At 43.9% G+C, this 27,252-nt stretch overlaps 1 protein-coding gene across 5 annotated transcripts in view; it reads right to left on the bottom strand.

Moving 5' to 3' along the window:
• Nucleotides 1–21,092, bottom strand: part of ALS2 (alsin Rho guanine nucleotide exchange factor ALS2) — a 57,456-nt gene extending 36,364 nt beyond the window's left edge. For 2 of the 5 annotated variants that reach the window (XM_035332318.1, XM_035332322.1), the window contains exon 1: nt 3,301–3,360. The gene's annotated coding sequence lies outside the window, so the exon portion shown is untranslated. Of the gene's footprint in view, nt 1–3,300; nt 3,361–3,541; nt 3,580–20,983 lie in introns of those variants that run through there. The other 3 variants (XM_035332320.1, XM_035332319.1, XM_035332321.1) reach the window with 3 other exon arrangements.
• Nucleotides 21,093–27,252: the final 6,160 nt, after the last annotated feature.

Below are 27,252 nucleotides of genomic sequence, written 5' to 3'. Positions count from 1 at the left end.
AAATCCAGTTGAAGAATTCAAAACATTTCTTCACAGAGTATCAATGAAGATATGATAAGACCACAGAAGCCAATATGAAAAAACAAGCAGCTACTCTATTTATGCTTTTATCTTTTCAGATTTTCAATTTTGAAAGTTCACCCCCACACCTTTCCATCTTCATGATGGATTAATCATCTTGTAAGAAAAGCGACACTACAGAGAACCTTTGTTTCTTATCATGTTGGACTTTTTTACAAAGAGGTGTAATTTTCCTTAATATACTGTCTTATTAGATGAATTAATAAAAATTTTAGTAATATTGACATATGTGATAATATTTATTGAAATGAAGTACGTTTCAGACAAATCCTGTACACCACGTTGCTGTATTATAGTTGCCGTCTGATATCTACTGTAACAAAAACAGAAAAATTATTTAACACAATGGCCTTTTACAACAACACATCTCCAAGAAAATATCCACGATGCTTGAACCCCTTACAGAGATGAAATACGTGTAAAGTATATTCAGTCTTGACTGCAAGAGACAGTATATGCAAAGCTGTAATCTGTATACAGACAAGTGCCAACTCACGCTTAGAGCTAATAATCCTCAGGTTGATATATGACTGAAATAATTCACACAAATTCCAACACGTTCACTCAACTACTCTGAATAAAAAAGTACCAAATAGACCTTTACAGACAAACAGCCACATCTCAAAGCCAAAGTTTTCCATTTCCAAATACCAAAATAGTGATCTGGGCTTCAGGATTAACAAAGAATATATTTCAAAATAAAAGATTGGATGGAAATAATTATAATAAATTAATACAATAAAACAGTATTGTGCTAAATCATAGCACGTGGTGCTTTTTTTAAGAGCAAAGTGCATAAGTCAGACACTTTCTAGGAACAGAGTCCCATTCATCACCAGATAGATACCACTTTCCAGGTATTTCTTCCTTCTTCCTCAAAGAAAAGAAAACACAATTTTTAAAGCATTAACAGAGGAAGTCTTAGAAAGATAAACTGTTAGGCAACACTTGGGTAAGAGAGGTGTCGATGAAGCACCAAAAGAAACAAAAGCATATTTCTAGAACTTCTGATTTTGTGATGTGTTCCTGCATGGAGTAAATCCATTTGATATATATATATATAGTGTATATATATTTAAAGCCAATTCAAAAACACAGAGCTAGAGCTCTACAATTCATTTTATTGAAAATGCCAGCACTTCTCTGGGAACAACTGTAGCTTCACATATAATACCCATCAATAAATCAGATGAAGAGATGGGAGCTTTGATAAAGCCAGAGTATCAGTGTATCTGAGTATTGAAATAAGTCTTAAAATCCTTGGCTTCAATAATTGTAATTGAGGTTTTTTTTTGTTTGTTTGTTTGTTTTAAGGGCTTAAAGATGTTCTTTCCTTCTTGTAAGCCTTCACTGCACAGAACTTACTATGTTACTTCTCAAAACTTCCAATTACAACAAAACAGAGTTAAAGACAGGCAACTGATTAGCTGTTTTGCAAGACCTTACTTCAAGGCCCCATTTGTGAAACGATTACAAAATTTGCAATGCAGGCGGACTGGAAGGGAAGAAAGCATTATGATAGTGGCGATGTTTTGTTTTCTTCATAAGCAGCTCACAGTTAAGGTTGCATTACCAAGCATTTATGCATAAAAGGGAAAACAACAAACGGTGTTCTTTCCATTAACGATGCATTTCTAAGACATTTTAAAATCATTATCAAATTCAGCCTAAGTTTTCATTCACTCCTAGCACATTAGGATATTATTGCCATTTCTCAGCTAACACAAAATAAAAGTCATTTGGTCACAGCTACAAACTAAGTCACTTTCTCCCACCTGGAATATTCAGTTTTCCTAGCTGACTTTCACCTAATAACACTTTTATACAAACTATGTTGCAGCTTTACAAACACGTTATTTCTTTTCTACTAAAATTATCTAAGCTTTTAATTAACATCGTTTAATGTTCACAGAAAAACAACGAGCTACTATACATTATTCTCTTGGTATGAAAGATTGGTATGATACCAGCACCTGCACTGCTCTGCCTACCCACTTACTTTCCACATTTTAATTTCAACACAAGAACGAAACTGCAAAGAGTTCCAAATAGAGCCAAATTATGAAATGGATTTGCGTTACAAACAGATGGTCACTACCGTGACACTGATGTCATACTTTCCACTCGCAGAGCAGATTGCTAATTCAAATTCTCCAGAAATCAAACACTACCACATTATAACAACTGCTATGGCAGGGAACGACCTGGTGTAAACATTACTCTGATTGCTATGGGACTGTGTCCTTCACTAGACATTGACTACTCAGGAGTAAGTTCCGTAGATATAAATGAAATCTCATATTCAAGGCTGAACAGAAACAACACATGCACCCCTTGCTTTCAAAAATATACTGTCATCATGTGCCCGATTACCCACTACAATTAATAGATAACTACAAATACTTCTACAACTTCCTGACATGTTTACATCCTAAAAAATGTGTTTCCAAATATGTATGTTCATTGCACCATACACAGCAGTAGCTTACACGAACAGGACTGCCAAGCTTATTACACTACATTATCTGCACCGCTTCTGAAGGCGCCTACCTCCAAGCTTCCTAGTTCACAACTAAGCTGTCAGTATTAACCTTGCCTACATGTATATAGCCATTTGTGATTGCTAGCTGTAGTTCCTAGATAACGTGTTACCAGTTCAAGCCCTTGAGTTTTGGTCACCACTAACTAGGTACAATCACTATTTTTAACACTGCGTGACTAAAATCAGCTCAGAGCAAAAGCAAAACAACTTACTGTTACAAGACAGCAATCATCCCTTCAGATGAGGGCTCAGAGCTTTTTTAATGCCAGTTCCAGTGAACGAGTGATGGCCTTAATCACAATGTTATCAGCAAAGAGTGAGTAAAGCACGCAGCAAAGAAGGCACTTGGCATCGGCTTAAAATATCTCGGTTGGAAGATACCTGCTATACCGCCTAACTGATAATTTTTAAGGTTCACCAAACAGGTCAGAAGCTCAAAGCTTTATGAAGTAACGCCCTTCCTCTCCTCTCACTGCTGAAGCTACACCTTCTTCATTTCGCACCTATCCGGACGTTTTCCCCTGTGAATCTGACAGACCATGGCCGTTGCTATTTTTATGCAGTCACCACGTTATAACGCCGGGCTCTCGGGGGCCCGGCGCCCCCCCGCCGCCTCCCTGCCCCGCCCGGAGCCGCTCCGGGCCCTGTCGGCAGCCCGGCCCCCGGCTCGGCCGCCCCCCGCCCCCGGGCCCCGCCGCACCTGTTACCCGCCGCCCCCCGCCGGGGGACGAGGCCGCCTCCGCCCGCGCGGCCGGCGGGGAACGAGCAGCGCGAGGCCGTGGGCTGGAAGCGCGCGCGCAGCAGGCGGGCTGGTAACGGCGGCGCGGAGCCGCTGCAGGGGGAGCGGCGGGCAACGCTTTGCTCCTTCCCGCCCCGGCAGGGGCCACGCGCAGCCGTCCCACGGCCGCCTCTCCCGGCCGGCGCCGCGCTCGCCCCGCCCCGCGTCGAGCAGCTGACAGGCGCGGGGAGGGGCCTCGGCCGCGCAGCGGGTAGGGCCTGCGGAGGGGCGGGGTGGGCAGCCGCAGGCCGGGGGCGGGCCGCGCTGACGGGTCCCTGCCGGGGACAAAAGCCGCCGCGGGGCGCTTGTGCTCGGAGGTGGCTCCTCGGTGCGATGCCGGCTCCTCCGCCCTGTCCCCTCGCGCTGGGTGCCCGCCCTGGGAGCGGCACGGCACGTCCCTGAGCCCACAGGGACAGGCAGCTCCCTGTGCTCATATCGCTACCAGCGTGGGTGGGACACAAGTGCCAGAGCAGGGCACCAAGGCACGGCTCAGCCATGCTGTGCTGTCGCTGCCACAGATGTTCGGGTTTGACAGAGGAAAGGCAAGGTCTGCTCCGGTGTGGGACACGTCCCTTCATCACCCAACACGTTATGCCCCGAGTTGCTTCAGTGACAGGACTTCGTACCAGCAGAAGGTTTGGGTTTAGTGCTCGTTTCTCCATCTCCTGTTAGGAAAAGATGCTGGCTGAGGTGAGAGGGTGTGTGCCAAATGAGCTCCTCGAGGGGCGAGTGTGGATCACTGCACTGGGCTTTCAAAGAAAAACTGCAGAAAGCATGAGATGGCTTGAGGCAGGGACCTCATGCAAGTCATATGAATCGTTACTACAGGCTGAAGGGAGAGGAGGAGCAAAGGAGAAAACAGAGAGGAACTTTAGCTGACTCAGGACAGCATGGGAGATGTGCTGTGTGTGAGCACTGTCAGACCAGGGTGCTGCAGCTGCTGTTCAGAGAGAAGGGGCTCCCAGCATGTCCAAGGCCTTCAGCATGTGGAAACAACATCTACAGTAGAGGTATTTGGTATCACCCTGTGATAATCCTGCATTGTGATAGGTTATGCATGGGCTCTTCCACTTGCAGAAGGGCAAAGTGTTCACATTTGCTTCTAAGGAGACAGCATCAAACTTCGCAGCTTCAGGCTTGTGAAGCTACAGGGAGAGGACTCCATGCCTCAGATTACAAATAAATGCTTTTGATGTGATAATGCGGGAGGAGATTGCACTCCAGCAAGCTCTGTGGCAATGAGAGGTTATAAAACGGAGGGAGCCAACAGCCTACAGTTCTGGAGGAGGCAGCATGCCGTAGATTACAAGTCCTGTTGTATTTGAATCCAATGATAATGCAGGCATCCATCCAGGGTAGCTGCTCATGAGGACCTTGCAGGCTGCCAGCCATTCACTGCTACAAGGGTTATAGTTTACAGCACTGTTGTGCTGTATGGGCCAAATTATCAGGCTGTGTAAACTATACAGTGGTGAGAAAGGCTTAACTTGGTGGGGGGGGGGGGGGGGGAAGAAAAAAAAATAAATTTTACTCCTGCATTTGTTTTTTTCACAGAATCAAAGAACTGTAGGGGTTGGAAGGGACCTCAAAAGATCATCGGGTCCAACCCTCCCCCGCAAAGCAGGTTCCTCAGAGAAGCAGGTTCCTTTTTAGTCCCTGCCCTAAAAAATTACTATCTGGAGAGGAATAAATCAAGGCTAAGGTAAAATAACACATTTGGAATGATACTGGCTAAATTTCTTCAGTAGTTATGGCAGTTTTATCTTTGCGTCCTGTCAAAGTAAGTGCTAACATTTACAAAGACGAGCATGTGCATAGTTGTTCCCTTTATGGATGTCTGAGAAACCATAACTGAGATACATCAGTAGTGGGGAGGGAGATGAAGTGCTCAAAGCCAGTGCAGTCAAGGAGAAAGGAAAGAACCACATCAATAAAATGGTCCGCTAGAGATAGTTTGCCTTCTTTTCCTGTGCCAGCTGACGGATATAACCAGAGCAACCCTTCCTGTGCCCTCACTGCAGCCACAGCATTTCTGCACTCTCCAGAGTAGAATATGCAGGATGTGGAGGCCCAGAGGTTATGCTGATCCTTTCCAAGAGGAGGATGTTGTGGACAAGTTCAAACGGGTGAGTGTGCAACATCCACAAAGAAAGACAGAAAATATTTCATCCTATCATTATTCCAACCATGAATAAGCAATTAATTGCTGAATGACATGTTAGTACCTTATTGTTCTATGCAGCAATCTGAAATATGTGCCACTTTCTTCATGAAGCAGAGACAAGGCATTACATTTGGAGCTGCCACATCCTATGTCCATCTGGAGAAGCTGTGTGAAGGATCCAGTGCAACTGTTTACAAGGGGATCAGCAGGTGAGCAAGGACCACCAGTGGCATTATTGCATTCCCAATGCTTACCAGTTATGGGAATCGTAAGTACGAGCTTGAAGCTGGGCGTTTCAGAGTACTTGAAGGAAAATAAATGCAAATCAAACACCTGGCATTGCCTTTAACCAGGATATTTGCAAAGCCCCATCCATTTTTTTCAGGGAACTCCTCCACTTCAGCAGTGGAGGCTCCACCAGGGCACTTTGCTGCATGGCCATGTGACAGGGACTGTCTGCACCTGACACAGAGCAAGGGTTTTCCTTGGAATGAGGGATTCCTGCATGATGGAAAAATTGGGGTGAGGGCAAGTTGCCCTCACATGGGAGCAGAGAAGCTGAGACAGGGCAGAGTGGGAACAGTGGCCAAAGCCACGCTCCATTAATAGCTGGTCAGCAGAATGGTGCTGCTCTAGCCAGGTGAGCTGGTGCCATTCTGCTGCTAAAGAAGACAAGAGGAGGGGAGTTGCAAAGCCTTTCTAAGCTTGGCCTCGGGGGGAAGTGAGCCCTAAAAATTTGCTTGGGTGAATGTGGAGCACCCGGGGAGGCTGTTAATACTGTCATCATGCCATGCACTGAGGTGCTTTGTGTGACCTTCCACTCTGACCTGACAGGATCAATGGCCAGTTGGTGGCACTGAAAGTTATCAGGCTGGAAGCAGAGGAGGCCCTTTATGGCCCTTTACAGCCATTTGGGAAGGTAAGAAATCAAGATCCTTGTAAAACACATCAGAGGCGAGCAAGACCCTTTATGGCTGTATAAGACAGAGAAGCCTCCACTCATTGTCCATATTTCAGGCAATAAAAATAAATATAGAAATGACACCAATGCTGACATTTGTCAAATATGCACTCCAGAGCTGTCCCTGGGTGCTCCAGCACTGACTGTGGTGGGAGCAGACTGCACCTTTATTGATACACTGCCCTGAGCAAGGCTGGACTCACCTGGCTTCTGTTCTGTCACACACCACCTCCCTGGCATTAACCTTGCCACGTGCTGTGCTCACCCTCTGCACTTGTATGGATGTATTGCACTGAAGTCATGCATCTTCACTGCAATGAGTTCCTGAACGGTTCCAGTACTCAAATGCAGGTGAATCTGGAATGCAAGAAACCCCTGAAAGGACTGGGGGAAGTCAGTATCATGCACTGCATAACCCCCACCCGAGACTACATGATTTAAAAAAGAGGAATGGACATTGTACCATTAGCCACAGGGGCAGCAGACAGTTTTTCCTGTTTGCCCTGGCCCTTACCTCAGCCCTTCTGCCAGAGAGTTGCCTACTGATAGAAATGTTCATTGTGTATCAGCAAGTCCATAGGCCACTCAGCTCAGAGTAAATCATTTCTAAAAATCCCTTTTTGCTGTCTCAGTGTTCAATATTGAAACAGGTTCAGATTCATTCTGCTCAGCTTTGAATACCTAACTGAAACACATGCAAAGTGTTGTTAGTGCGGAGAGGCAGGGATGCGCAGACTGTGGGCATGCCCTGCAGAGATCTGAATTCTCCTCCCTTCAGTCAACGTAGAGCCACAGTTACTGTCCTCCCAGCTTAGAGGCCTCTGTGAAGCCCGAAGTGAACTAGATTAAATCCAGATCCAGCTATACTGCTATTATCTTTACAACTGCAAAGCCATGCAGGCACTTCCACAAGCTAGGTCCCCTAGGAACTAACACAGCACAGCAGTTTTTGCATTGAGCAGCCATGGACTGCAAGTATCCTTTGCACTAAGGTCTCTGCTTGGTGTTAGCAAAACATAGCTGATACCTGGACATCACACATCCCAGCTTGAAGATAAACACTTCCAGTAAAACCAAGGCTTAAGAACATTTACTGTTTCAGCGTGGTGAGAAATGCTTTTCTATCGGTCACCTTCACAGAGCACTGGGCAAAGTGCAGCTTTCTCAATTTCTTTAAGAAATGTATTATTTTTTTTAAGTGCCTGATTTTGGTCGAATTTATTTATATGTCCCTACAGGCACAAGTTCACAAACTGCCTACTTGATTAAGGCTTCTATTTTCATCTGTGCTACAATCCCAAGAGGACCATAATCCAGTTTCTTCCTTACACAGAAATATGCAACCTTTGAGCCACTCTGCTGTCTGGTATTAGTGAGAGCTTTAAATGTAGGAGGCCACGTTTAGTGGCCTCTACTTCTTACTGCAGTTCAAAAATAGGGTAGATTTTGTCACCACTGAGATGAGTGTCAGAGGACAGATGTGCCCGCATTCAGAGCAGCCCTAGCACAGAGGGGCTCTGACACCAGTCAACTCCATGTGAAACTCAGAAAAAACAGATGTCAGTGGACCCAGTCCAGGTTTATACCAATGAAATTAAGATAAGAAAGTTTACAAAGTCCTTAGTCCAATTCTGAGTGAAAGCAGAGAGGTAGCTAAATATTTCTTTACAGAATGGCTTGTGATACAGTTTCCCATGCACTCATTTCCTCTGGTGTTTTTGCTCTGAATTTACACTTGTAGCCCACCAGTGAAATAAGCCTTAAAAGCTTTATCTACATAGAAGTAATGATGCTCTAAAGATCAGCACCCCTTTAGCATGCTCTACTGGACGGGCTGAGAACCTTAACTTCATTCATTATAGGAGAAAACAAGGGTGATCCCTTGAAGGATCTACTTTAAATAGATCTTTTGTGTACTGCTGAGTTTTGCAGCATCTGACACCTCAAATTTACAATGTAAGTCAGTACTGCAAACAAAGCACAAGATTTATTCATGTGGAGCATTCTCTGCTACCCTGGAGGAATGGCATGCCACTGACAAAGAGCTGCTTCACCCCAGGAAGCCCCACAGAGCCGAAATGCGTTTAAAGCTCAGTTCTAGCTGTAGCACCTGACACCCCAGCAGGGGGTTTTAGAAGCAACCAAGTGAGGAGAAGTTCCCAGGGGCCTGATTCAGGCACAGGGGCTGATTTTTCCATTTTTCTGTAGATCCTCTGTACTGCTCCTCCAGAGCAACAGCTCAGTCTGGTCATATGGGATTTTCAAGGTACCACAGAGCCAGGTTAGCAGTCCCTTTCCATGGCAGATAGGCTCGGGGATACAGCCAGAGTATCTTTATTGGGTTCACAGGCAATTAGGTGCTATGTGGAGCATATTTAAGATTCATACTGCAGTGCCCCGGAGAAATATTAGTGGTAGCTGAATGCACTAGTGGCAGTACCAGCAGCGGTTTAGCTGCAGCAGCACAGAGCTCTGTGCAAGAACTAATTTACATTCTGTGCTGTTTCCAGTGCTCATGCTGAATCAGGTATCCCATACTGCTCAGCAGTTTCAGAACTGATAAACGCTTAGGCCACAGTTGGTTAACACAGTAAACCTGGACATAAGGCTTTTAGAACCAGATGAAATCATTATGGTCACGAGATGCAAAGTGCTAATCCAGTGTAAATTTGCTTTGCCAGCATGAAACCCTTCAAATATTGTTTACAGAGTGTTTGAAAAACAAAAAGCAGCTTTTATTCAGGACAAAAAGTCATTTGCCCTCCCACTGCCAACCCAAAATCTGTATTGTGCACTTTGGCTAATTCAGCAGAAATGAGGTTGCTGGCCCGTGCCTTATGTGGAAAAATTAGTACCACTGTGTGGTCTGACAGTACCTCAAACTGCTTTTAATCAGCAGGGAAGGGTGAGCCTGGAGCAGCTCTCAGGCTTTGCTGATAGATGGTTAGGCCAATCGACAAAATTTGGCAAAGCTGTACAAACAAGTTACTGGTCACTCAGTGACTTCATCTCTGTTCTTTGAGTTTGAAACTGGAGAAATGTATACATGCACATTGCCAGCAATGTGTACTTGTAACCCAGAAAGTCAGCTGTACCCTGGGCTGCATCAAAAGCAGCGTGGCCAGCAGGTCTAGGGAGGGGATTCTCCCCCTCTGCTCTGCTCTTGTAAGACCCCACCTGGAGCCCTGCATTCAGCTCTGGGGCCCCCAGCACAAGAAGGACACGGACCTATTAGAGCAGGTCCAGAAGAGGGCCACAAAGATGATCAGAGGGCTGGAGCACCTCTCCTGTGAAGACAGGCTGAGGGAGCTGGGGATGTTCAGCCCCAACAGAAGAAAAGGCTCTGAGCGGCCTTCCAGTACCTAAAGGGGGCCTCCAGGAAAGCTGGGGAGCTTTGTCGGAGTGTAGTGACTGGACAAAGGGTAATGGCTTTAAAGTAAAAGAGGGTAAATTTCTATTAGATAATAGGAAGAAACTCTTTACTATGAGTGTGGTAAGACAGTGGAACAGGTTGTCCAGAGATGTTGTGGATACCCCATCCCTGGAGGTGTTCAAGGCCAGGCTGGATGGAGCTTTGGGCAGCCTGGGCTGGTGGGAGGTGTCCCTGCCCATGGCAGAAGGTTGGAATTTGATGATCTTTAATGTCCCCTCCAACCCAAACCAGTCTATGATTCTATGAAAGTGACTGACAGGTTTTCTCAAAGCTAAAAGCACAGACCTAAATTCAGCTTAGTACCTACAGTGATTTCTTTGGGCAGATTTTTGCACAAAAAGCTAGACGCTGGTAGAAACCTGCCTTTCCCCAGAAGTCTACTAAGGGCCTTGCTGAGGACATAGGTCAGGAGATGGATGACAGAAGGAAGGCGAAGCTCAGTGGTGGTGGCCCTGGGCTGCTGCATTCTGGCACTTGGATCTCCCAACCCATGCCTCTCTCAGCATTTGCCTTGAATAAATGGTTTCTCCTCAGCTGAGAAGGTGACAGCTGAGGACTGCTATTTCTGACAGAGTCAAGATCGCACTTCAGAGAGAGGGATGTGTTCCTGCCAAGCCCAGAGCACTAATTCTTGCTTCTCTAAGGAGCTCTTCCAGAACCAGTATCTGCCACCTCACGAAACTGCCAAGTTTGGAATATTTGCCCTCAGTTTTTATCTTCTGCTCCATGTACTGTCTCCTTCCACTACCAGCAGCAGTGGTGATGCTGATCTTCATTTTGTTTCCCCAGCGTCTCTTCTCAAGCGTTTGAAACATGCCAACATTGTACTGCTTCATGACATTTTCCAGACCAAGGAGACACTAACATTTGTCCTTGAGTACATGGTGAGTTCCTCTTTTTCTAGCTTCCTGTGAAGCTAGTACTGGGAAGTACTGGGAAGAGACCAGTGGCTGCATCATGAACTTGCTGCATTGTGAGACAGCTACAAAGCAACAAATTGCAATCCTTTAATGCAATGACTGATTTTCCTTCTTAATCTCCTGCTTTCCAGCCACGTAATTTTATTATTTTCTTTCTGTGAATGCAACAACTATATGCAAAGATGATTCCACATCTTGTCTCCACTAGGGTCACAGAAACGATTTACCTCCATTTACACAGCAAAGACAGGGAATAATGATACTAGCTCACATCCCATCAACATCAAATTTGGCACTGACCCCAAATGGCTCACCAGGACCAAGCTGCAGGATTCTCTCCTGTGCGGGATGCCAATAAACGAGCATGATCCTTGTTACTTTTGTTGGTTTTGCTAATAGCTATCAACCAAATTATGAGGAAAAGACGGGGTATGTCTTCTTCTTACTGCAGCTTTATGATTAATTCTGGCACAAGTGTGAATTCTGTTAACTATCAGTTTCAGGTCATAAACTGCTATGGTGAGATAATAGGTCAGCCAGCTCCCTGATGTGACCCAGCACTTAGGCACATCCTTGTGTACTGCATCAGATCTTCACCAAGGTGATACATATCCTTGTAGCGGTTGTGTATTTTTTCAACTTACAGAAGAGGAGCTTTTGGTAAAAGTATGTTACACTTACAGCTCTGCCTCAATTTATCTGTTTTTATTTAGCACACAGATCTGGCACAGTACATGGCCCAGCATCCTGGAGGACTTAATCCCTGGAATGTTATGTTGAGTTCCTTAAAAGATGAGTAGCCTTAAAGCATAAGGAAGTATGTTATTTTCCACTATATATGATCACTGTAAATTGCTGCAGTGCTTAGAACATTTTTAAGCTCTACTAATATGTATTTGTTCTATACATGACAAACACTTTAGAGAGAAGTTGCCTTTGATAAAGAGGTAACAGACTACCTCTCAGTCTCTAAAGACATTTTTCAGTTAGTCCCTCGTCCCTGAATTTGCAAGAATACATTCAGCTTTTGTGGACAATTACATCTTGTGACAAGCAAATTTGTCTCTACAAAAATTGGTATCCTCTGATCATTAGAATACATTATTAATCCCCCTAATTAAAAGCTCTTAAATCTCAATCTCTCTTCATCTGAAACTATCTTCATATTTACAGTCATTTAAATCTCTTTTGTTTCTGCCATAGCTTTTTGTGATAGTTTGACCAGAACTGAGCATGGCTGAAGATGTACCATTACTTTGTAGACTGATGTTATAATAGTCTCTGACTCTCCTTTGTACACATCTTCACATTTAATTAACTTTCAGGATTTTTGCTGCACACTGACTTACAGTTTCAATGCAGATGTCCTCAGTGAACGCCTGGGTCCTTTTTCCGAGTAGCTTCAGTTAATTTATCTTTCAGCTGTCAACAATAACTTTGTACCTTATCAAAATGCCTATTCATCTGACTTTGTCAGATCCCTCTGAAGTTTTTCACTGTCACTTCTTATCTTGGCTAATCTAAATACTTCTGTCATCTTCAAATGTTGCCACCTTGTTCACATCTTTTTGCAGATAGTTGTTAAGCAACACCAATTCTAATGAAGTTTCTTGGGGCCCCAGATTTTAAACATCCTTAAAGCTCAGATATGTCCAAGATGCAGTGTTGTAGTTTTGGCACGTATCTCAAGGACTCTGCTACCAGGCGGGCTTGTAAAGCACATGGAGCACATGGCTGTAACATGTACTCACTGGCATTTGTGGAGTAAACACTAGCCAGCTGCACTGCTTTCCTGTCACAAACCCTCACTGTCAGCAGCAATCAAACCAAAAAAATGATTTACCATTCCTTTAGGGGGGGTCATCTATCTTGCTTCATTTTTGCTTGGCCAATGTTTTTGTTTGTTTGTTTGTTTTTCTCTGATTCCTATCGAATATGATGCAAGTTTGCAGAATATTACAGGGACACTTATGGTACAGAAATGACCTATGGGTGTCACTGTTTTTCCTCCTCTTCAAGTTAAGTTTCTGGTGAAAATTATCTTTTCTCTGGTAAAGTCTGTTTACTTCTGCTGTGTTTTGTTTTGTAACCACTACCCTATTTCATACTTTGTTTCTGCCCAACTTATTTTACTGAAGGTTTATTTATGCTGTCATAATGGTAGGAGCTAGTTATTTCTTTCTTGCTTTCTTTTTTGCTTGTTTTTCTGCTTTCCTGATTGCTTCATTCATTCATCAGATCCTATCTGCTGTATGTGTTAGAATCATAGAACCATAGAATGGTTTGGGTTGGAAGGGAAATTAAAGGTCATCTAATTCCAACCCCCCTGCCATTGGCAGGGAAATGTCCAAATCAGATCCTTGTGTTTTCTCCCATCTTGAGGATAACAGCTCACATTTGTCAAATGACTCAGTTCACTGGTCCAAGCTCACAGTGGGGAGAGGCAGTGCTGGTGTGAGCAATGGCCCCAGAACTCCCTCTGCTGGTGTTAATCGGCTCAACTGGGCAAAACTTCCAGCTCCTTAAACCTTCATTCTACTTAGCTTTACATCTTTATCAACACTGAAGTCAGAATATCTTCTGTTCTGAAAGTTGGGTTTGTGTTTCAGCAAGCTGTGTTTTACTCCTGCAGTCAACAATGTATTTCTAAAGAAAAGCTACATTTCCAAAATGTGCACTGAGGAAACGTGCTGTCCTCATGAACTGTCCTCAAATATGTCCTCAAATATTCCACCCCAAAAGCCTGAGGGTAGTCATAGCCCACCACTGTTTTCTACTTCTCAGCCAACACTACCCATTTGGGGGATTTTTAATATTTTCTCAATTGTTTTGTCTCTGCCTCGTTCTAGGACTTCTCCTAAAGTTCAGAATTAATGTATCACAGCACTCACACAAAATCACTTAATTTTTTTTGTTGGCTTTTTCTAGCTCTTCATGTTCCAGCTTTTGTGAGGCCTGGCATACATCCACCAACACATTCTTCACCGTGATCTGAAACCCCAGAACTTGCTCATCGGCTGCCTCGGTGAGCTCAAATTAGCTGACTTTGGTGAGTCACAGTTTGGATACTGCTAATATATCTGCTCAGACTGAAGCTTTAGAATGCATATAGATTTGTATCCACAGCCAATTAAGGCACAGAAGCATAACCTCTTACTGAACTTCAAGAAAGTATTTCTGTGGTCAGTCCAGCCTTTCTTGTCTTTGCACTGACAGGTGCAGGAAGTAGCCTCACTTAAGTCAGAGCAATTATTGCCACGTAAAACTGGTTCAAGAGAACTGAGAATCAACCCCTCTCTCTTAAGAAAATAATGTGACGTGTTAAGACCACAGCAATGTGCTGAACAAAAAGGTTTTCTTGGCATCACTGTGGGATGGCTGCTTCAGGTACAAATGGTAAAGCGCTGCAAAGCACAGTGTAGTGCTTGATCTGAAGTGCCCCAGAGGTTTATCTGAGACACTTTTTTCTTTATTGCTTGTAAGCTGCATTGGGGTTGCCTGTGTTTAATGGACCAAGAGAAAAATAATGTTCTGTTTCCAATTATTATTATCATTTATGTATTGTACAGGTGGAAAGACTGTATTGTCACTGCACTCAATATTTTCTATTTTGGCAGGCCTTGCTTGTGCCAAGTCCATCCCCAGTCAGAAATACTCCTCTGAAGTGGTGACACTCTGGTACCGTCCTCCTGAAGTTTTGCTTGGAGCTACAGATTACCCTTCTGATCTAGATATCTGGTACTGACCAATGCCAAAGCATCTGGGGTCTCTTGGGAAAATTCATCTTTTTCTGAATTAAATGAAGTCAAAAAAGCTAGAGTAGATACAGTTGTAAGCAGAGGAATTAACACTTGCAAGCAGAAAATGTATGAGCAGTGGGGAGTTTTGTACTGTGGGATTCACAGGTGGTTTTGGGAATGATGTTGCTACATATCAGCTGTGGAGTGATATATATCTCATCTGATAATATTTATGAGGTGTGTACATCTCATTTGGTCACATTTATGGAGCACTTTCAGGTCTTGCAACATAACATGTTTCCTTAAAGCACTTATTGTTTTGGATATATGTGGTTGGCTGAGTCAGTAGTAGTTCTCTACAGCTATGGCTTTGTGAAGAAATGGTGGATGCAATCCCAACTACACCAATGACGACTTTGGCCTTAGTAACAAAAGATGGCATTAAAGGGATTCTGAATAGGTCTAGAGATAGAAAGTTGTCTGAGATTTTAACTACTTCCATGATACTTTGTCTTTCTTCTCTAAGAATATCTCAGGTGCACTCTGCATTTCATACAGGAGAAGGCCTGTTTTCAGTTAAGCCTTCTTGTCTTATGAGCTCTATCACAAAATCTTAAAATGGCTGGGAATCAGGATAGAAGCTGCACAATAGCAGAGCTGAAGGGAGGGGGGCCACTGAGAGCAGGTAAAAAGCAGGACAGGCTGAGAGTTTCACAGGGGTCTCACCACTCCTTTTGGGCTGGGCTGGATGTACTGCTGGGTCATAGGGTTCACCTGCTTTCTGGCTCACTTCTTCACCAATCTGAGCCCACTCCCAGCTATACAGTCCTGACTTACTCATGGACAGCATGAAGTTCATGAGGGCAGAGCAGAGCATCCATATTCCCAGCAATTTTACATCTGTGAATAGTACTGCTGTTTTACGCTTTCGTCAGACCAGTTATTTCCCTGCCTGTGCCTTGCACACCAGGACTTTTATTAACTGCTATGCAGAGTCAAAGGCTGTGAAGGGTGGGAATGCAGCAGGCTGAAATACGTCTAAGAAGAGGGTTTGGTAAGTTTACAAACAGCAAAGCTCCAGGTCTTCCAGCAAGTATTTCCTGCCAGAGATCTGTGACTTATCGGACACTGTGATGGCCTAGGTCTGGAGGGCAGTTCAGGGAAACGGGATTTTAGTTTGTTCACTTCCCTAGAGCTGATGTTAATATAATTGCTTAGGAGGAAAACCTTGCTAAATTCTAATGGCTTCCAGCTGCTAAGCCAGTCTAAACAGTCCTGTCTTCTCCCTTGCACTAGTTGCCACCTCTCCCCTCCAGACAGTCTCTCAGGAACGTCTGCTGTGTTTGAGGAAGATGTCTGCCTAACAGATTGGAGAGTTTGCATTAGGTAAATGCTGGTAGTAACCTGTGTTTTTTTCCTTGAAAGTTGAGCCCTGTTCAAAGCCCTGGCTGCACACATAAACTCCAGCATTTCTGCCTGTGCAAAACCAGCAACCCCACTACAGAACCCTGCCCTAGTGTGTAGTGAATAGCAACAGAGGGCTGGTGTACAAAGATCCCATCCAGCACTCTGACCAGCTCTAACAGCACAGTACTCAGTCCCACTGAACTACATTCACACTATAGGCACCTTTGTTATAACGCCTCCTTATAATAACAACATTCAAAGTGTTTGCCCTAAAGAAAGATATCATGCTGAGAGAATAGAGTACTTCAGTGAGCTCTATTCAGTAACTTCCTCTAACAAGAGTCATTTATTATCTTGATGTACACTGCATTTAAGTTCAATTTTTGTCTATTAGGAAATAATGTGAATTCACACAGATGTTACTTGTCTGTTGCAAAGAAAGAAGAAAAAAAAAACTATTTCTTTTGGATACTGCAATTTACATGAAGGCAGGTCAGAATGCCCTTGGTAATGGCATGAGGCAGTGGGTGTTAAAGCCTTGGTTTAAAGAAACCAATTATAACAAAATAAAACATTATGGCAATTCATGCATAGTGTGCTTGAGCAGCAATACTGTCAGTGGGAGGCACATGGGAAGTGAATGAGGCCTTGAATAGATGAAGAAAGAGATACAGAAGGAGACTCACCAGCTCTTGGACTAACTAGAAAAGCCGCTTTAATCTCTCTGTATCTTTTTATTCCCTCTCTTTCTCCCTCACTATCTCTTCACGACTTTAGAAGATTCAATTAAGGGATTTCAGGGAGACTAACAATGTTTCAGGGAGATTACACTGCATATCAGGGAGATTTTTTTTTTTTTCTGAACACCAAAGGCTTTATGCATGTGCAGCACTAGTTTTCAGAAGCTTCTAACATAACGAGTACCTGCAGTCATCACTTCTTTTCAGACAAGCTTTCCTTGTGTAATATCTTCTGTGAGAGTCACAGGAATCTCCCCAGGTAGAATCACTAGAATAAGAGTTCCTGTGCAGCCATTTAACACGGATCAGCCAGGACCACTACAGCCTTCTCCCCAGTCTAGTTCGCATTGCCCTGCTATGCCAAACTGGGACTTAGACCAGGGGTTCCAGTGAATAGAATTGTTCTGTGAGGAACAAGAGGAAAGGTATGTGTCTGGCTAAATGTCAAATTGCTATCTTCCAATGCCAGAGAAACTGTGGAGAGGGATCTCTGGGATGCCACAGAGATTTAGATCTTAATACTGATGAAGGTGTTTCTCTACTGTGAAATGTAGCACTGGAGCCTGAGGAGTAGGTGCAGTGTCCAAACCTGCCCCAGGGACTGCAGGCAGATGTGACAGTGCTGTCTAAACCAGCCCTGTTTATGCTCACTGGAACTAAATATCCCTGTAGTACCACCATACAGTACCACTGTCTGTTGCTTTTTCATGCAGGATGGTACCAAATCTGCTAAATTTAAGAAGAAAACAAAACAAAACAAAACAAAAACAAAACAAGACACACACACAAAAAAATACCCTACTCGAAGAGGTACCACATCCCTGATCTTACTTGCACTGGTGTAACTCTACTGATCTCATCAGGGTTCTTTCTGTCTGACACCACTGCAAGAGACACCAGCACTAGCACTGCACTTCTATTTTCCTCTCTCACTGTTGGGAACCAATCAATGAAACTACACCAGTCTAAGAAGGATACAGCAAGTGTGAGGAGATACATGTGACTACTGAACAGCCACAGAGCACGCAGTGGAGGGCTCCTCTGTATTTCCTCCTCGTGGCAGAATGTGCCGTTTGCCCATCTAACTTGTCTGCACAGAACAGCGCAGACTTTCCTCTGCACCAGCTCTTCCCAAGGCAGCTGTATGGGACTGACACACTTCGAAAAGCCTTACATCAGAGGGGGGAGTAAGGAGAAAAAGGGGAAAACAAAACAATAGTTCTGACCTAGGTCTAAATCTTTAGAAATATTTAAAAGGAAAGGGTTTTTTTTTGGATCATTTTTATTAAGAGAAGGATCATTATAATGCTGCCACGGCAGTACCTGTAAATCCCGTATCTCAGAAGGAAATTTGAGGCGTCTACAGAAAGGGTAATATGATGACTAGCATCAAGGAGGCCTTGTTTTCAAAGTCCTATTTTAAAAGATAAAAAAAAACTACCTGGGAAAATAAGGTGTGTTCCCATATGTCAGTTGTTCCAGTTACTTCTGGCCTTTTTGTAAGAAAAAAAAAGCAAATTTCAGCCTGGAAGCACGCAAAGATATAAACAGTTATAATTGCCACTGACAGATCAATTCAGTATCAAGCAAGCATTAAAGGCAGCTGGTTAGCTGAGTCTCACTACAGGAAACAAAAAGTCCTTCCTTTCCAGCAGTTGTGGTTGCTCTGATAGTTTTGTCTTTATTAGAGACACTGAGGTTTAAAGGCATCCAGAGATAACTGGAATAAACCAGGAATATAAAAGAGAGCTCTGTCAGAACACAAATTTTTAACAACCCAAAAGCTGTTCCTCTTTTCAAACCAACAGCTTGCCCATTAGCAAAAAGACTGTTTCATTAGATTTGAATTGCTGAGCTACTTGCTCTTGGGTAGTTATTAGCAAATTCTAGCTAAAATCAAGAAAAAAATAGAAAAAAAATATCCGGGGGAAAAAAAGAAAAAGAAAAAAAGCCCTTCAATATTTCTATTTATTGCTCTGTCTGGATATTATTCCTTCTCAGCAATAATGGAAGTCACAGCAGATCTGGTTTTCTGCCAGCCATGAATTCCATTGGCTTACACCTTTGCTTAAGAGCATTTTAGGTCATGAAGACCACATTTACAGAGCGCTCACCATTAGAAGCTCTTTTCCTTAGTACTGTGTAAGCCCCTAGTCCCCAGGCAGGTCCTCAGGATCTTAAATTCAATTTACAAAACAGCACAGACAGCACTGTTCATCAGGAGGAACCTCTGCAAAAGATCTAGTGGTATCTCTCTCATCTGGGTGCTATAGTGAGTCCATAAAAAGTTTCTGCTGTTGCCAGTCTAATGGTCATTTCTAGCCATGATATCAGAACCCAAACTGTGTGTAAAAGTCACGATCATTTGCTCCAAAAACATGTGGCGTTGATTCTCTTCTCAGTACAAATCAAGAGTACCTAAATTGCATTGACCATATGCGGTTAAACTTGTGCAATGCGATCAGTGGATTGCAGCAGCCCCTGTGGTTGCAAAATAGGGCGAGCCATTTGGACACATACAACAGCTGTGAAAACAGAGGGTTAGTATGACACTGGTCTCAGCAGAGTCAGTCTGTGGGCTCACAAACATCTAGTGATGTGGTAGTACTATGAAACACAAAAATCTGTGTCGTAAAAGCTGTGGGTTAAGTTTCATGATAAGCCTGGACCATGTGAGAGCACATTTAACAAATAAGGAGCTAAGCTCACAAGACCCAAAGTAAGGGTACAGGAAGTTAAGGATAACTGCAGCAGAGATGTTAGTGAAAACAGCATTAGATATGGATCTGCAAACGGGCCTGGCATCACCTGATGTATGAGGATGACCAAAATTAATTCCGCAGATGAGTTGCATGTCAGGCTTTCAACTGACCACAGCCAGGTGTGAAAAACATCTACAACATTACAAAAACAAGGAGTAAGGAGTAACAGATGACCAGAAAAGATTACTAGTTGTGGCTCAGCAAGTGAGAATACTTTTGGAGACTGTTAGACAAAGCTGGATTTTCAACATTTAAACTTAAAGGACTCATATCTGGTATCACAGAAGAAGACTGAGACTTAAATTTGAATAGTTGGGATGCAGCTTAATGAAAAGGCAGGAAGGCTAGAAAATGTTTGGAAGAAAAAAATAAAAAGTAAATGAGCAGAGTTTTATACCATACATTAAGAGATGGAAATAGTTGCAAATACATATGTCTACCCTGTCCACAACTATCTCATCATTATTTCCCGCAGGACTAATCCACCTCAGTAAAATTAAACATTTTTTGCAAGTCTTTTGTTGTTGTTGTTCTGGCACAAATGCAGATCAGGAGATGGCATAAAAATTGGTTTTATTTTGACCAGCTTTTGCCACTGAATTCTTTATGCTATGAATTCTTGCCTTCAATTTTCCAGTGAAGAGCTAATTGCTCCTGAAGGGAAATCATTCTAGTGGTTAGTGCCTCTGTGTTCTTTCTAAGACTATTCTTCAAGCCCATATAATGTCTTGTAATTTTCCATTTATTTTTCCTATTGTTATCACTCCAATTCTGCACCTTTTTCTGACAGAAAACAACCTGCTATTCCACAGGCTTCTGCCCTGACTATCTGTTTTTAGGTGGGTTTGTAACAGGATAAGCTGAAAGAGACCTGAAACAAACTGCTGCTGGAAAAAAGACACCACTTAGTGGGTTTCTCTTCCAAGGATACCACCTGTCTTTTTTTGCCGGTGAAAGGTGTTGTTCTTTTTAGTAGGCAGTGCTGATGAGAAAAAGCAGATGGGACCAGAACTCATATGGAACTTTGACTGCTCTCTGCTGTTCTAAAATATTTATCCTGGAGAGATGTGAATGTGATGAATCTCCAGTCTCCTCCCATTCTATTTTACTTGCTGGGTTTTTAGGTCAAGTGTTTCAATGTGTAGGACTTGGATAAAGTGGCCTTCAATGGAACCTTTATTTATTTACATTTATTCAGACACTCCACATCCTGCCTTGCTTCCTACACACACACACACACACTAGATGAAAAGAATGTAGGCAATACCTACACATCAGGCTTGTACTTTTCAAATATGAGCTGCCAAACATATAGGATTTACAACTTAGATCAGGATTTATGAATTTACAGATCAGGATTTCTATACTTTCATTCCAACAATTGTTACCTCTCCCCTGCCCACCCCAGATTCATATTGTATATATGATGTACATATGATGTGCATGAGTTAATACCTTGGGTTTCTTGCAGGAGTGCAGGCTGTATTTTTGTTGAAATGATCCAGGGTCAGCCAGTATTTGCAGGAACTTCTGGTACTCCTGAACAGCTGGAGAAGATCTGGGAGGTGAGTACAATATATCCTGAAATGGGAGAGAAAAGAACCTATTGCTCCAGCTCCCTACTTAATTTTGAAGTCCAGAGCATAGGTCCTGTGAATATCAGAATAATTTGATCCAATCTGCCAAGTTCATAGCAGACTTTGTAACCCATTTTATATTTGGCAACTTTCTTACAGACACAGGAGTAAATCAAATGACTTTCCTTTGATGTTTGTCATCTCATCAAAAATTTAAAGCCAATTAAAGTGACATCAAATTGAAGCAGGCATAAAAGGTGTGCAGGTACTGCAAATTCTGTACCTTCTTGTTAAATCTTTTACTTATGGTAGGATATAGCACACCATAATCTCACAAAGAAGCTCTAATACTGCTCACAAACTGTCTTGGAGTTTTTTGCAGGTCCTTTGTTATATTAACTTGGAACATTTTGTCTCGTTCAGTTTATAGTGCAGCCCTAGAGAATGCTTTGGCATAATGGGAAGTGTGATAAATTGCTTTATAAAGACAGCAGTGAAAAAGAGCAGAGATATTCAGGATCCTCTTAAACTGTTTTTTCTGCTGGGGAAACAGAAACATAGAGCTACGCCCTCAGTGCTGCTTGGTAAAATTGAGGCAGTTACCAGCACTGGTGGATCCTGTATGTTCACGTCTGCTCACTGCTGACTCCGTTACTGATTCTTCAGAAATGCCAACCCAGAGGTTCCCACTGGATGTTGCTGCAGGTATCTGCCCTTTCACATCTCCCAGGGATTTACTCTTCTGCATAGGCTGTTTCCCAAAGATGGGTTTTCAAAGGACAAAGTACAGAAAACTGGAACCTGGGAAGTGGTGAGAGGACTTTATAGCCTCAAGTCTGTGCAAATCAAGTTTTTCCTTCTTAATCCCTTTACTCAGAAACACTCCTGACAGGTTGGGTTTTCCTCTCCGTTTTTACCTAGAATGTGTTAAAAGTGAAGTGACCACAATAAATTTGTTATTTACACTGAGTAAAAAAAAAAAAAAAAAATAATTAAAAATAAATAAAAATAAAAATAATTAAAAAAAAGTTAGGTGCGTGTGTCGATCTGCTCGAGGGTAGGAAGGCTCTGCAGGAGGATCTGGATAGGCTGGACCGATGGGCCGAGGCCAACGGTATGAAGTTCAACAAGGCCAAGTGCCGGGTCCTGCACCTGGGGCACAACATCCCCAAACAGCGCTACAGGCTGGGAGATGTGTGGTTAGAAAGCTGCCTGGCAGAGAAGGACCTGGGAGTTTTGGTTGACAGTCGGCTGAATATGAGCCAGCAGTGTGCTCAGGCAGCCAAGAAGGCCAACAGCATCCTGGCTTGCATAAGAAGCAGTGTGGCCAGCAGGTCCAGGGAGGTGATCGTCCCCCTGTACTCGGCTCTGGTGAGGCCGCACCTCGAGTACTGCGTTCAGTTTTGGGCCCCTCGCTACAAGAAGGACATGGAGGTGCTCGAGCGAGTCCAGAGAAGGGCTACGAAGCTGGTGAAGGGTCTGGAGAACAAGGCTTACGAGGAGAGGCTGAGGGAGCTGGGCTTGTTCAGCCTGGAGAAGAGGAGGCTCAGGGGCAACCTTATTGCTCTCTACAGGTACCTTAAAGGAGGCTGTAGAGAGGTGGGAATTGGTCTGTTCTCCCACGTGCCTGGTGACAGGACGAGGGGGAATGGGCTAAAGTTGCGCCAGGGGAGGTTTAGGTTGGATGTTAGGAAGAACTTCTTTACCGAATGGGTTGTTAGTCACTGGAATAGGCTGCCCAGGGAAGTGGTTGAGTCACCATCCCTGGAGGTCTTTAAAAGACGTTTAGATGTAGAGCTTAGGGATATGGTTTAGTGGAAGATTTGTTAGCGTTAGGTCGGATGTTGGACTCGGTGATCTTGGAGGTCTCTTCCAACCTAGACTATTCGGTGATTCTGTGAAAAATACAGAGAAGCAAGCCCAGTTACTAGACTCAAGTTCAGCCCTTTTAAATAAATGCGGAATTACTCTTTCATAGAAAGTGGGGGAAAAAAGAATTATTGAGAGAAAAAAAAAAAAAATCCATACTTGGCCAATTAACACAGTTCAAAACCAGGACAGGGCCCAGTTTTGCGGAGTGTGACTGAAGGCTATCCTTCCACATATGATTGAAATCTCTAGATACATTTCCTGTGGTTTTCCAGTTAGAGGGTTATAGCCCTATCATCATTTCTCTGGTATTATAACTGATACCGTGATTAATAGGATTTGTGCTATAGAAGGCAAAAACTTATTTAAAAATCATGAGGAAGCTTTAAGAGCCATGAAATAATTAGTGCCTTTCACAGGTTTTATGTTATTATACAGCCTGGAATGAGGCTCTGTGTTAGGCCAAAATTTCAAAGCTCCTTAGAGGCTTTCGATGCCTAGCCTGAGATATTTTGCTGAGTGTGAGATTCAGAATGGGGATTCCTACTGTTTTCTAATAGTCAGCTCCTTTCATGTACTAATAATAGAGGCACCATGCACTGATTTAGAGACTGTTTGCAATTATGTGCATGACTTTATGTCATCCGGCATGCTTATCCCCACACAGGACGGTTGGTTCAAACACCACATAGGTATCTAGCTGGAAAATCCCCCTGCTGTGAAGTATGTTCATCCTGTTGAATTATCAAGACTGTCTAACTGTGATTTCACCAACATTTCTGCTAGAGGCAAGCACCACCTTAAGTGGTCTCCATCCTCCCCTCTGTCCCTGACTGCTCATTCCTGCCCATGTTACCCCTCACTTAGAGGAGTTTCTATCACAGCTCACAGCCTGGGTTGCCAGAAAATATTGGCTGGTGCAAGTGGGCAGAATAAGTCCCCAGTGCAGTGCTGGCACAGGAAGACACTTCCAGCGGTGAAAGTGATTGCACAGTGTGACCCCTGGCTGGTGAACACGTGTGAGTGACACCTGGCAGTGAAGCTGCACACACCTTCAACGATGTTCTCAGCAGCAACAACATTACATCTCAGCAGGACCCTTTCTTCTGTAACATCAAGTGCTAAAATATCAATGTCATTTATGTGCAGAGATAGATCCAGTACCAGCTAAGGTAGTGGGAATCTGTGCTAGTTCACAGGAAATGCCACCGTCTCTCTGTGGAGACCAACTCCTCCACCTCCGTATTGATGCAGCGTACTGGCAGACAGGACATTGCTCGTCTCACTCTCCTTGTTTTGCACAGGTATTGGGGGTCCCAACTGAGGACACCTGGCCAAAACTTTCCAAGCTCCCTAACTACAAGCCACGTAGGATTTACCTCACAAGAACACCAGCTTTTTCTCTGAGCCACTAACCACTTCATAATTTGGGGATCACTAGTTCTTATCATAAAAAAGCAGTGTTTCAGAGCTACTAAATCCCTTAAACTACTTAACAATAGTGTTGCTTTAGGACCAATGGCCTAAGATACAAGCAAAAGTACACGTGTGGCAAAGCTGCCTCACTGAGATACATTAGGCTGATGGAAGATTTCATTGTCCCAAGTGCTAACAATGTAGTTAGTCTCCACTCCTCAGTGCAAGGACCAATGTCTCCTGTTCTACGCTAGAAAAGCTGACAGGTACCAGGGGACATAGTTTATCTGAACTCTCCTTATTTTTATGGAGATTGGTTTGGGGGCCTTTAAGCCTCAGTTTTAAAGGTCACTGTCCCTGATTTTGATGTGGGCAAGGTGAGAAATCTGTGTGATTTATAAAGCTGGCTTCTTTTATTTCCACATGGGCTGGTAGAGAAGTCTGTGTCCTGGACTTCAAAGGGCCAGTTGTCTCTTATTTTGATGTGGGCAGGTTGAGAAGTATGCTTTGAAAAGCTAGCTCAGTCACTCTCCCTCTCCCTCTCTTTCCCTTTTTCTCTTTCTCTCTCTTTTTGTTTAATGTTTTCTCTTGGGAAAATACATTCAAGTGTCAGTGAGGGGGAAATGATGAGCACTGATTCTCAGCCTCTCAGCAGGATCATTCTCTAAGAGAAATATAAAAGTGAAATATTAAAAACCCTAGAATGTGAAATCCACCCATCTGCAGTCTAGCCATTCTCTCTCGCTTGTACCCTAACAGAGTGGTGGGGGGAGTCTGTCTCTCTGGAAGGGAAAAAAGAGAACATGGGGGGGGGGGGGGGGGTGAGAGGAGGAGGGAGAAGACGTGCTTTGAGCAAGAGGTTTACAGGTTTAGTAGAGCATAGTAACATCTTTTCAAAGAAGTGGGTGTTGCTCTGTGACCCAGTCCAAGATGCCCCTCCTTTGATTCTGGTGCATGAACACTAAACAGCCCTCATTTTCACATGGTAGCCGCGATTGGCTGAACAATAACCTGGTCTCACAGTCGAAAGGGCTGGAATCCTTCACACAATTAGCTGAGACACATTAATCAAACCAGCGTGAAATGGGAATGTGTCGCTGTCCTCAGCAAGTTTAGTTTGGACAGGGAGCAAGCACAGAGCAGACAGCTGGAGGAAGCACTTTCTTCTCTAACTTGTTGAAGGCTTGGTTGGGTACTCTACAAATTCTGAAAGGTAGTCTGGGAGGAAAGAAATGCTTATGTGTGGGACAAATTGGTCACAAAGAAGCTTTTGATGTCAGTCATCTGTGCATACAAGGCCAAAAACTCTAGTGAAGCCAATTAGGTATCCTGATACTATATACAGTTACAATTGAAAAATGCCAGCATTAAACCATAAACTTATGGAGAAAACTAGTACAGACAACACAGAATAGCTGAATGTCCACAAGTGCCCTGAGCTTTGCACTGTTTTGTCTGAGTAGCAGTGCTCTCTGCTGCTGGGGAGGGTGCCAGTGGCAGGGCTGGGAGGGAGAATACAGGCACCTAGGCAGCATGGAAATAGCTCCCATGAAGACACATAAAGTCATTATGAACAGTTTTCAAATCTGAATTTTTATCAGAGTGGATAGAAAGATTCCCTAATGGACTGCAGTGGGGCAAAACTGACCTGTGCTGTGATCCTGTGACGCTGGTGTCTTTTGTGGCTGGTGCAGACAGAAATGCAGGAGTTAGAGGACGCCCTCCTGGGGAAGCATCCCTCCATGCTACCAGTAGCATGGAAGAGGGGTACTGAGCCAGTGTTTGGGCAACACCTGTGCCAGCTGGAGAACCAGCATCCCTTTCCCCTCCTCAAAGCCTACTGAAGGGGCTCTGAGCCGCTCCAGTCATGCAGTGGAACCAAGCACTTGGCTCCAACCTGGGATATAAAAACCAGTCTGGCTAGGATAAGGCTATTCACATACAGTTAGACTGCCCTAGTCAAGAACTCAATCAAGTCAGTTTTTGATAGGGCTGCCAGTAAGAAGGCAAATCAGTCTCTTTGTTTGCCATTCACATGCTCAGAGAACTTCCCCTGCTTCCCTGAAGCACAAGTGCCCACAGTCCCCCCAGTACACGCTCACCAGGTGAAACTCCGGAGCCTGCCTTCGCTCTTGAGATTCTTTCCAGCCCAGTTGTGCAAAGCTGAATGCCTGGGACAGTTCAGATAAGCAGACAAACTTTGGAGGCTTCCCCAAATCTGATGGCTTGAATACTTTTAGCTAGTCCTACTGATGTTCACAGCAAGCACAGGCAGCAAACAAACAAACAGGTTCCTGCCTGAGGCAAAGCACGAACACGCGCAAAACAAAGCTCTGAGGTGTGATCCTATTCTCATTGAAGTTGATGGCAAAACTCCCACTGGATTGAGCAGTGTAGGCTCAGCCCCAGACTGAGGTTGTTACTGGAAGGGTTCCTGGGCCAGGTGGGTTAGTAGGAATCTTTCAAACGAGAACTGGAAGCCTTTAGATGTTTTCCTGTCACTACTGTGGGCTGAAGCACATCCTGCTGTAAACCCTGCAGAGGAGGAGATACAGCGTGGGGTCTGTGAGCCAGGCACAGCTGCAGGAAGGGCAGCTCCCCTGCCACCTCTATGGGCAACTGGCAAGGGAAAACTGTGCAAGGCAGTACTTGTCCGCCCTATGCCCCTGTGCCTTCTTGCACAAAAGAAGTTCAGAAATGGGCCTCATGCCCATTGCCTACAGTTTGCCAAAATCTCAGCCCATGCTTGAACCCAGGTCAACAGGGAAGATGGGTGAGCAACTCTTCCTTGGCCAACCCTGCAGCCTGTGATCTCCCACTTGCTCTCCAAGAGGGAGATTTGGGGCAGTGAGTTATACACAG

The sequence above is a fragment of the Oxyura jamaicensis genome, chromosome 7 (assembly GCF_011077185.1).
Source record: "Oxyura jamaicensis isolate SHBP4307 breed ruddy duck chromosome 7, BPBGC_Ojam_1.0, whole genome shotgun sequence".
Classification (NCBI taxonomy): Eukaryota; Metazoa; Chordata; class Aves; order Anseriformes; family Anatidae; genus Oxyura; species Oxyura jamaicensis.
The sequence above is the reverse complement of the archived record's forward strand: the minus strand, read 5'-3'. Positions and strand labels throughout refer to the sequence as shown.